Below are 12,881 nucleotides of genomic sequence, written 5' to 3' on the forward strand. Positions count from 1 at the left end.
AAAAAAAAAGCAAAAGAGCTTAGACTTCTTCTTTGAAGAAATCATCAAGAGAAATTGCCCTGATATTCTAGAACCAGAGTACAAAATAGAAATGGAAAAAAACCATGCATCACCTACAAGAATATGATAGTCAAATACCCAAACTCCCAGATTAAAGAGGAAATATTGCAAACAGCCAAAAAGTAACAATTCAAATATTATGAAACTCCAGCCAGGATAACATAAAATTTAGCAGTTTCTACATTAAAGGACTGGAGCATCAGGAATATGATATACCAAAAGGCAAAGAATGTAGAACTTCAACCAAGAATCACTTACCCAGCAAAATGAAGCATAATCCTTCAGGGGAGAAAATGGGCATTGAAAGAAATAGAGACTTTCAAACATGCCTGATGAAAAGACCAGAGCTGAATAGAAAATTTGACTCTCAAATACAAAACTCAAAAGAATCATAAAAAGGTAAATAGGAAAGAGAATCAAAAGATATTTAATTAGATTAAATATTGTACATCCTTTCATGGGGAAATGATTCTTGTAACTCTTGAACTTTGACATTATTAGGGTGGTTAGAAGGAATATACAAAGACAAAGGCATAGGCATGAGTTTAATATGATAGGATGACATAAAAAATAAAATTAAGGCATGAGTAAAAGGAAGAAGGGAGGAGAGCAATGGAAAACTAGAATGTGGTAAATTATTGCACATAAAAGAACCATGAAAGAATATTTTCAGTGGAGGTGACGATAGGGGGTGATGGTGAAGAGATCATATGAATCTTACTCTCATCAAAACTGGTTCAATGAGGGAAGAACATACACCATCATTTGGGTATAGAAACCTATCTTACCCTACAGGACAATAGTAGGGGAAGAGGATAATAAAAGGGGCATTGTGCTGATAGAAAAGAGGAAAAATTGGGGGAGGTGAAGGTCAGAAATAGGAATATACTGTAATCATATTGGTGCAAAATATTTTATGTCTTTCTAATAAGGGAATAATTTTGTAATACGTAGAGAAATGAATTGAATAGATAAGAATACAAGTTATTCCATAATTTGTTAAGGGCCTAAGGATATGAAGAAATAGTTCTCAAGCAAAATAATTAAAGCACTTTATAGTCATGCAAAAATGCTCTAAATCACTATTAGAGAAATGCAAAATAAAACAACTCTGAAGTACTACCCCATACCTGTCAAATGTGAAAGAAATGGAAAATGACAATTCTTGGAGGAGATATGGGAAAGCTGGGACATGAATACATTGCTGGGAGGTTGTGAACAGATTCAGTCATTCAAGAGAGGAATTTGGACCTATTCCTAGAGGTCTATAAAACAGTACATACCATTTCATCCAGAAATACTATGTTTGCATCCCAAAGAGATTTTAAAAAATAATGGGAAGGATCTCTAATTACAAGAAAAATATTTAAAGTAGCTCTTTTTTAGGGGGACAAAGATTTGGAAACTGAGGAGACACCCATTAATTGGGGGATGAATGAATAAGTTATAATAAATGATTATAATGGAATACTATTGTATTGTAAGAAATGACAAGCAGGAGGAGCTCAGAAAATCCTCAAAAGACATTCATGAACTGAAGCAGCAGGAAATAAGCAGAACCAGAAGAACATTGTACAGTGATAGGAATACTATACAATGAACAACTCCGAATAACATTTAGTCTCATCAATACAATTATCTCAAAAAACTCATAATAAAAAAATGCAATTTCCTTCCAAAGAAAAAGAACTGAGTCTGAATCCAGACCAAAGCAAACTTGTTTCACTTTCTTAATTTTTTTTTGCTATTTGAGTTTCCTTTCAAAAAAGGATTTATATGAAAAAATGTTTCATATGATTGCACATATAAAACCTATGTCTATTATTTGAAGGATGTTTGGAGTGCAGGGGTTTGGGAGGGAAGGAGGAAGAGAATTCACAATTCAATATTCTTTTAAAAAATTTGGAGACTTTACGTATAATTGGGGGGAAATAAAATAAGATTTAATACCAAAAATACTTGGAATAATGGGAAAAAAGAAAGGTAAGTATGTAATAATATCAAGACAAAAATAGTGACTTCCCAATAAGATCAGGAGTGAAACAAGGGTGTCTATTATCACCTCTATTATTTAACATGGTACTAGGAACACTTGCAGTAGCAATTAGAGAAGAAAAAGAAATTAAAGGTATTGAAACAGGCAATGAGGAGATCAAGCTATCACTCTTTGCAGATGATAGGATGGTCTACTTTAAGAATCTCAGAGAATCAACCAAAAAGCTAGTGGGAATAATCAACAACTTTAGCAAAGTTGCAGGATACAAAATAAACCCACATAAACCATCAGCATTTCTATATATTTCCAACACATCCTGGCAGTAAGAATTAGAAAGAGAAATTCCATTTAAAATAACCCTAGACAATATAAAATACTTAGGAATCTATCTGCCAAGAAAAACAAAGGAATTATATAAACATAGCTACAAAACACTTTCTACACAATTAAAACTATATCTAAACAATTGGAAAAACATTAATTGCTCATGGGTTGGATGAGCTAGCATAATAAAAATGACAATCCTACCTAAATTAATTTACTTAGTCAGTGCCGTACCTATAAAACTACCAAGAACTTTTTTTACTGAATTAGAAAAAATATAACATAATTCATTTGGAAGAACAATCAAGAATATCAAGATAAATAATGAAAAAAATGTGAAGGGGGGTCCCAGGATTATCAGATCTTAAACTGTACTATAAAGCAGTGGTCGTCAAAACAATATGGTACTAAGAGACAGAAGGGAGGATCAATGGAATAGACTTGGGGCAAATGATCTCAGCAAAACCGTGTACGATAAAGATCCTAGGTTTGGGGACAAAAATTTGACAAAAACTGTTGGTAAAATTGGAAAACACTATGGGAGAGATAAGGTTTAGATAAAAAATCTCACACCCTACAGAAACTCAGAATGGGTGAATGACTTGATTATAAAGAAGGGAAGTATAAGTAAATTAGTGGAACACAGAATAGTATACCTGTCAGATCTTTAGGAAAGAAAAGATATCAAGACCAAGAAAGAGTTTTAAAAAAATTAAAATTGTTAAAGAAATAATTTTGATTACATTAATTAAAAAGGTTTTTGTACAAAAAAATCCAATGCAACCAAAATTAGAAGGGAAGCAACAGATTGGGAAAAATTCTTTATAAGAGAAATCTCTCATAAAGGTCTAATTACTCAATTATATAAGGAGCTAAGCCAATCCTATAAAAAAATCAAGCTATTCCCCAATTGATAAATAGGCAAGGGACAGGAGTAGGCAATTTTCAGATAAAGAAATCAAAATTATCAATAAGTACATGAAAAAGTGTTCTAAATCTCTTATAATAGAGAAATGCAAATCAAAATAACTCTCAGGTACCACTTCACCCTTAGCAGATTGGCTAACATGACAGCAAAGGAAAGTAATAAATGTTGGAGTGGATGTGGCAAAAAAGGGACATAAATGCATTGCTAGTGGAATTGTGAATTGATCCAACCATTCTGAATGGCAATTTGGAATTATGCCCAAAGGGTGCTAAAAGACTGCCTGTCTTTTGATCCAGCCATACCACTGCTGGGTTTATACCCCAAAGAGATCATAAGGAAAAAGACTTACCCAAAAATATTTATAGCTGTGCTCTTCATGGTGGCAAAAAAATTGGAAAATGAGTTGATGCCCTTCAATTGGGAAATATCTAAACAAGTTCTGGTATCTGTTGTTGATGGAATACTATTGTACTCAAAGGAATAATGAACTGGAGGAATTCCGTGTGAACTGGAATGACCTCCAGGAATCAATGTAGAATGAAAGGAGCAGAAACAAGAGCTTATACACAGAGATGGATACACTGTGTGACAATCAAATGTAATGGACTTCTCTACTAGCAGCAATGCAATTATCCAGGTCATTTCTCAAGGACGTATAAAAAATACTCTCCATATCCAGAGAAAGAACTGTGGGAGTAGATAAACAGGAAAATAAAAAAACAACTGCTTGATCACCTGGGTCGATATACATTGGGATATAATTGGGGATGTTGATTCTACACAATCACCCTAGTGCAAATATCAATAATATGGAAATAGTTCTAATGACCCATGGAAAACACAGTGGAATTTCTCATTGGCTATGGGAGGGGGCTGAGAAGAAGGGAGGGAAAGAACATGAATCATGTGTAAATAATTAAATTCCTTAAACTCAAATTAAGCAAATCAATGTCTTTTGTGGGAGGGTATAACTAAGTATAAAGTATTGCAAATGAGCTGAGAGAAGGTATTTAACAGAGAGGAATAGGTATAAGGAAACAGGGAAGATATAATTCTCAACATGAGTGGACACTGTGAGAGAATAAAGAAAAAAGCATTGGAGAGGAGACTTCTGGTTTAAGATGGCAGCAGAGTAAAAAGCAGCACTTAACCTCTCCTAACCGAAACATACAGGACTCCTCAAGGGGACATAAAAACAAATCCAGATGAACGAAGGGACCCCACAACAGGGTCCAGCATGGAAGGTATGTGGAAACGGGGCATTAACATGCTATAAAGGGGTGAAACAGCTCTCACTAAATCGCAGGCTGAGCAACCCCCATACACACCCGCACCACCTACAACACCAAAGCCAACTCAAAAGAAATGGAGCAAGTTTGGGGCACTCATTGAGTCATTGGCAGCTACAACGCTTGTTCCTGAGAGCAGCAAGACTTAGGATCCCAAAAGGCTAAAGAAAGCACACGGATTTTGAGAGTGGACACAGAGCACAGGCACGGGCGGAGGCTGGAGCAGGTGAGAGCGAAGGCTCTGAAACCCTGAGTGGGGAACCAGTGTAGACGGGTATACGACTGTGGAAGCAGAGCCCTGAGACCTGTAAAGGAACCTCCAACAGAGGATCAAGCAAGGGGGTCCACCAGAGGGCTTGACCTTGAGAACAACCACCTGAGACCTCAAGAGCCTAAAGAGCATAGACAGACCCTGAGCTTGAGGATAAAGCTGAGAACGTGCTGGGCTAACAATGGCAACCCAGAATCAGGAAGGCCAAAAGAGAAAGATTAACAACAACAAGAAGAAATCTTTAACACTCAAAAACTTTTACACAGAGAAAATCCAGACAACCAAGCAAACAGAAGAGGAGAAAAAACAAGCAATCACATCCCGATCCATCCCAAAATAATGAAAACTCGTCACAAGCTCTTGAAGAGTTCAAATCTGAGATGACAAGAAAGTTGGAAAAGATTTGGCTAGAGAAATGGGAAATAGCTCAAACGGAAATCAGGCAAGAAAATAACAGTTTAAAAGGCAGAATTTTCCATTTGGAAACTGAGGCTCAGATATCAAATGAACTGATAAGCAAATTGAGCACAAGAAATGACCAGATTGAAAAGGAAAACCAAAAGATTATAGCCGAAAACCAGTCGCTAAAGGCTAGAATTGAGCAATTAGAAGCTAATCTCTCAAGACAATGAGAACAAATAAAACAAAGTAAAAAGACTGATAAAATAGAATGAAACATGAAATATCTCAATGAGAAAGTGACAGACCAAGAAAACTGGTCTAGAAGAGACAATTTGAGAATCATTGGTCTCCCTGAAAAGGGTGAAATTAATAGAAATTTGGACTCCACACTAAAAGAAATTATTCAGCAAAATTGCCCTGAAGTTCTACAAGAAGAGGGCAATATAGACATTGATCATCCTTGACATTCGATCCAGATAAGAAAACTCCCAAGAAAATAAGTGCCAAATTCAAGAGCTTCAAAGTAAAAGAAAAAGTCTTACAAGAAGCCAGAAAGAGACAATTCAAATATAAAGGAGCACCAATCAGGATCACACAGTATCTGGCAGCCTCCACACTAAAAGACCGCAAGGCTTGGAATACGATATTCAGAAAGGCAAGAGAGCTGGGCCTTCAACCATGGATCAACTACCCATCAAAATTGACTATATACTTCCAGGGGAAAGTATGGGCATACAACAAAATTGAAGATTTCCAAGTATTTGCACAGAAAAGACCAGGGCTAAATGGAAAGTTTGATATCCAACCACAAAAATCAAGAGAAACACGAAAAGGTAAATAAGAAACAGAGGGGAAAGAAAGAAAACTCATCATTTTTAAATTTGCCTTTTTAAGGGCCTCAGTGAGATCTAATTATCTGTATTCCTATGTAGAGAAATGCTATGTATAATTCTCTGTAGTGAACTCTATTCACTATTATAGTATTCACTATAATAGTAATCAGAAGAATAATTCATAGGGAGAGGGTAGAATACTAAATGGTATAAGATGATATGGGGGGTGGGAAAGAGGGGGATGAATAGTAGGGGACACCAAGAGAAACTCGAGAGAATAAGAAAAATAGGATATTCTATTACACACGAATAGGGCATGGGAAGGGGAGGGGACAAATGCTATTATAAGAAGGAGAGGAAGAGAGCATTAAGAGGTAATATTCAAACCTTACTCTCAGTGTAATCAACCCAGACAGGGAAGAGTACCTATATTATCCATTGGGATATAAAACTCTATGTAACCCTACTGAGAAAGTCAGAAGGGATAAACCAAGGGGAACAGGAGAGTGTGGAGGTCAAAAAAGGGAGGGGAGAAGAAGGGGGAGGGAATTCATTAGGCCTTTAGAAATAAAAAGAGGGGAGTAACAAAGGAAGGGGTAGAAAGGGAAGTTAATCAAGGGAGGGGATAAGGGATACGGGCTTAAATCAAACCACTGGTTTAAAAGGAAATACTCTAAGAAGAAGGGGTAGTAATAGGGGAGGATACGAAAATGTCAGAGAATGCACAACTGATAATTATAACTCTGAATGTGAATGGGATGAACTCACACATTAAACAGAAGCAAATAGCAGAGTGGATTAGAAACCAAAATCCTACCATATGTTGTCTACAAGAAACACATCTGAGGTGGGGGTACATACACAAGTTTAAGTTTAAGGGCTTGAGCAAAATCTTTTGGGCATCAAATGAGAAAAAGAAGGCAGGAGTGGCAATTGTGATTTCTGACAAAGCCAAAGTAAAACTTGATATGATTAAAAAAGGCAGGGAAGGTCATTACATCCTGATTAAAGGCAGTATAAACAATGAGGAAATTATACTGCTCAATATGTGTACACCAAGTGGCATAGCATCCAAATTCATAAAGGAGAAACTGGCAGACCTCAAGAAGTAAATAGATAGTAAAACCATAATAGTGGGAGATCTAAATATTCCTCTTTCAGATCTAGATAAATCAAACCAAAAAATAAATAAGAAAGAGGTAAGAGAGGTGAATGAAGTCCTAGAAAAATTAGATTTAATCGATATGTGGAGAAAAATAAATAGGGATAAAAAGGAAGACACCTTCTTTTCAGCTGCACATGGTACATTCACAAAGATTGTCCATGTAATAGGGAATAGAAACATTGCGAACAAATGCAAAAGAGCAGAAATAATAAATGTAAGCTTCTCAGATCATAATGCAATAGAAATAATAATTAGTAAGGGCAGCTGGACAAGCAAATCAAAAACGAATTGGAAATTAAATAATATGTTTCTCGAAAACTAATTAGTCAAAGAAGAAATCATAGAAACAATCAACAATTTCATTGAAGAGAATCAAAACGATGAGACATTCTACCAAACTCTGTGGGATACAGTACTAAGGGGGAAATTTATATCCTTGAGTGCATATATTAACAAATTAAGGAGGGTAGAGATTAATGAATTGGGCATGCAACTCAAAAAATTAGAAAGTGAGAAAATTAAAAATCCCCAGATGAAAACTAAATTAGAAATAGTAAAAATCAAGGGAGAAATTATTAAAATCTAAAGAAAAAGAACTATTGAATTAATGAATAAGACTAGAAGCTGGTATTTTGAAAAAACAGATAAAATAGACAAAGTACTGGTCAATCTAATAAAAAAAGGAAAGAAGAAAACCAAACTGGCAGCCATACCATTGCTGGGTTTGTACCCCAAAGAGATCATAGATAAACAGACTTGTACGAAAATATTTATAGCTGCGCTTTTTGTGGTGGCAACAAACTGGAAAAGGAGGGTATGTCCTTCAATTGGGGAATGGCTGAACAAACTGGGGTATATGCGGGTGATGGAATACTATTGTGCTAAAAGGAATAACAAACTGGAGAAGTTCCAGGCGAACTGGAGAGACCTCTGGGAACTGATGCAGAGCGAAAGGAGCAGAGCCAGAAGAACATTGTACATAGAGACTGATATACTGTGGTAAAATTGAATGTAATGGACCTCTGTACCAGCAGCAATACAATGACCCAGGATAATTCTGAGGGATTTATGGTAAAGAATGCTACCCACATTCAGAGGAAGGACTGCAGGAGAGGAAACATACAAGAAAAGCAACTGCTTGAAGTATGGGTCGGGGTGGACATGATTCGGGATGTGGACTCGAAACTACCACACCAATGCAACCACCAACAATTTGGAAATAGGTCTTGATCAAGGACACATGACAAAACCAGTGGAAATGTGCATTAGCCATGGGTGGGGGGGGTGTGGGGGGTGAAGGGGAAAGTAGGAGCATGAATCATGTAACCATGTTAAAAATGATTATTAATAAATGTTTAAAAAAAACAAATTGGCAGTATCAAAGATGAAAAGGGAAACCTCACCTCTAATGAAGGGGAAATTAAGGCAATCATTAAAAACTATTTCGCCCAATTATATGGCAATAAATATAACAATTTAGGAGATGTGGATGAATATTTACAAAAATATAAATTGTCTAGATTAACAGCAGAAGAAATAGAATACCTAAATAATGCCATCAGAAAAAGAAATTGAACAAGCCATCAAAGAACTCCCTAAGAAAAAATCGCCAGGGCCTGATGGATTCACAAGTGAATTCTATCAGACATTCAAAGAGCAACTAATCCCAATACTATACAAATTATTTGATATGATAAGCAAAGAAGGAGTCCTACCAAATTCCTTTCATGACACAAATATGGTACTGATTCCAAAGCCAGGGAGATCAAAAACAGATAAAGAAAACTACAGACCAATCTCCCTAATGAACATAGATGCAAAAATCTTAAATAGAATACTAGCAAAGAGACTCCAGCAAGTAATTAAGAAGATCATCCACCATGATCAGGTGGGATTTATACCAGGAATGCAAGGATGGTTCAACATTAGGAAAACCATCCACATAATTGACCATATCAACAGTCTAAGGAACAAAAATCACATGATTATCTCAATAGATGCTGAAAAAGCCTTTGACAAAATACAGCATCCATTCCTATTGAAAACACTGGAAAGTATAGGAATAGAAGGACCTTTCCTAAAAATAATAAACAGTATATACGTAAAACTATCAAGAAACATCATATGCAATGGGGATAAATTAGAAGCCTTCCAATAAGATCAGGACTAAAACAAGGATGCCCATTATCACCTCTATTATTCAACATAGTACTAGAAACACTAGCAGTAGCAAATAGAGAAGAAAAAGAAATTGAAGGTATCAAAATAGGCAAGGAAGAGACTAATCTATCACTCTTTGCAGATGATATGATGGTATACTTAAAAAATCCTAGAGAATCAAGTAAGAAGCTGGTAGAAATAATCAACAACTTTAGCAAAGTGGCAGGATACAAAATAAATGCACATAAATCATCAGCATTTCTATATATTTCCAACACATTAGAGCAGCAAGAGGTAGAAAGAGAAACGCAATTTAAAATCACCCTATACAATATAAAATACTTGGGAATCTATCTACCAAAACAAACACAGAAATTATACGAAAACAACTACAAAACACTTTCCAAACAAATAAAACTGGATCTCAACAATTGGAAAGCATTGATTGCTCAAGGGTAGGACAAGCTAACATAATAAAAATGACAATTCTACCCAAATTAATTTACCTATTTAGCGCCATACCTATCGAGCTACCAAAAAACTTCTTTACTGAATTAGAAAAAACTATAACAAATTTCATTTGGAATAACAAAAGATCAAGAATATCAAGGGAAATGATGAAAAAAATGTGATGGAAGGTGGCCTAGCAGTACCAGATATTAAACTATAGTATAAAGTAGTGGCCATCAAAACAGTATGGTACTGGCTAAGAGACAGATAAGAGGATCATTGGAATAGATTTGGGATAAGTGATGTCTGTAAGACAGTGTATAATAATCCCAAAGAGCCCAACTTTTGGGATAAAAATCCACTATTCAGCAAAAACTGCTGGGAAATTTGGAAATCAGTATTGGAGAGATTAGGTTTAGACCAACACCTCACACCCTACACAATGATAAATTCAGAATGGGTGAATGACGTGAATATAAAGAGGGAAACTATAAATAAGTTAAGTGAACACAGAATAGTATACTTGTCAGATCTCTGGGAAAGGAAAGGTTTTAAAACCAAGCAAGAGTTAGAGAATAGTACAAAATGTAAAATAAATGACTTTGATTATATTAAAAGCAATGCAACCAAAATCAGAAGGGAAGGAACAAATTGGGAAAAAAATCTTTATAACAAGAAACTCTGACAAGGGTCTAATAACTCAAATATACAAGGAGTTAAATCAATTGTATAAAAAATCCAGCCATTCCCCAATTGATAAATGGGCAAGAGACATGAATAGGCAATTTTCAGATAAAGAAATCAAAACTATCAACAAGCACATGAGAAAGTGTTCTAAATCTCTAATAATTAGAGAAATGCAAATCAAAACAACTCTGAGGTATCACTTCACACCTAGCAGATTGGCTAAAATGAAAGAAGGGGAGAGTAATGAATGCTGGAGGGGATATGGCAAAATTGGTACATTAATGCATTGCTGGTGGAGTTGTGAGCTGATCCAACCATTCTGGCTGGCAATTTGGAACTATGCTCAAAGGGCTATAAAAGAATAAAAGAATGCCTGCCCTTTGATCTAGCCATACCATTGTTGGGTTTGTACCCCAAAGAGATCATTAATAAACAGACTTGTATGAAAATATTTATAGCTGGGCTTTTTGTGGTGGCAAAAAAACTGGAAAAGGAGGGTATGCCCTTCAATTGGGGAATGGCTGAACAAAATGTGGTATATGCTGGTGATGGAATACTATTGTGCTAAAAGGAACTGGAGGAGTTCTAGGTGAACTGGAAAGACCTCCAGGAACTGATGCAGAGTGAAAGGAGCAGAGCTAGAAGAACAGTGTACACAGAGACTGATATACTATGGTAAAATAGAATGTAATGAACTTCTGTACCAGCAGAAAGCAATGACACAGGACAGCTCTGAGGGATTTATGGTAAAGAATGCTACCCACATTCAGAGGAAGGACTGCAGGAGAGGAAGCATATAAGAAAGACAAATGCTTGAACGCATGGGCTGAGGAGGACATGATTGAGGATGTGGACTCGAAACTACCACACCAACGCAACTATCAACAATTTGGAAATAGGTCTTGATCAATGACACATGATAAAGCCAGTGGAAATGTGCATTGGCCATGGGTGGGGGGGGTAAAGGGGAGGTAAAGGGGAAAGTAGGAGCATGAATCATGTAGCCATGTTAAAAATGAATATTAATAAATGTTTAAAAACTTAATAAAAAAGCATTGGAGAGAAAGGAATGGAATGGTAATGTAGGAAGGATATAAGTTGCTCTGAACAGATGTTCTTAATATGGATTTCTGAATATTTTTCTAAAAACTTTTTTTATAATTTAAACTGTATAATAGGTTTTCTTTTTAATCCTATGTATTTTATTTTTTAATTTAAAAACATTTTAAAGGCAGTGTACATTCTCCATCAGTCTTTCAAATGTGGTCATGGAAAAAAAATATTAAGGACTTTTACCCTAGAATATCAAAGGACTGGATGCCACTAAATAATATTAAAAGGAAAGGGGTAATTAAAAAGAGAAGGATTATTTAAATGAATTTTAGCTGGGGGAACTTTGCATTGTAGTAAACCACTTACTCTTAAATAAGTAAGTTATACTTGTAGAACTGTTTTCTAACCCAAAAGAGTGCATATGTGGGGCCTCTGGGACTGAAGTACCCTGAATGGAAGGGAAGACATAGAACCAGAAATAGAATAATAGAGCCTCAGGAATTAATACTTATCACATGAAATAAGAAACGAGGTAGAAATGAGTACCATTTCTTGACTCCCACTATAGAATACTTCTTCCAACTTTGTTTCTTTTCTGAATTAATATTTTTAAGAGGGAGATACAATAGAAAATAAGGAGTATGTGGTAAGATTTCCAAAGTCAATAATAGAAACAAGATAGAGGGAGCTCAAACAGATACTTTAGCAGTTTTATTTTCACAAGGGTCACAAAGTATAATAGCTCATGGATAAGAAAATAAGATTCAGACTAGACAGGAAGGAAAAGACAATAATGAGGAGGGAAAAATAAGGAGGGGATTGGAAAAGGGCAAAGTAAAAGAATGTTACTTAAAATAAGAAATTTGAATGGAAAGGGAAGAGAAAAATTTGAGCTGTGCACTTAGCAATGCAGAGAATAGAAAAAGGCAAAAGTGGGGAAGGAAACAAACAAATACATAAGAAAGAAAGAGAAATGGCCAATTTAAGTTAATCTAAAATAAGCTTAGGATAGGAAAGTTGTGAGGAAATAAGAATTGTGGGGACACTGTGGGGATAGATTACTATGAAACTAAAATAAGCAAAATTACTTTGTGAACAAAATTCTGACATGATAGTATATAGAGAGGGACTCAATCTGAACATTTGTTCATAGGAGGAACTCCTGAATGCTTTAATTTCCCCAACCTATGCAGTTCAGAATCTTCTTGAAAAGTTACAATTTCAGAGATTAGTCTAGAACAGTGATGGGCAAACTTTTTAAAG

This window comes from Gracilinanus agilis, chromosome 4, assembly GCF_016433145.1.
Source record: "Gracilinanus agilis isolate LMUSP501 chromosome 4, AgileGrace, whole genome shotgun sequence".
Classification (NCBI taxonomy): Eukaryota; Metazoa; Chordata; class Mammalia; order Didelphimorphia; family Didelphidae; genus Gracilinanus; species Gracilinanus agilis.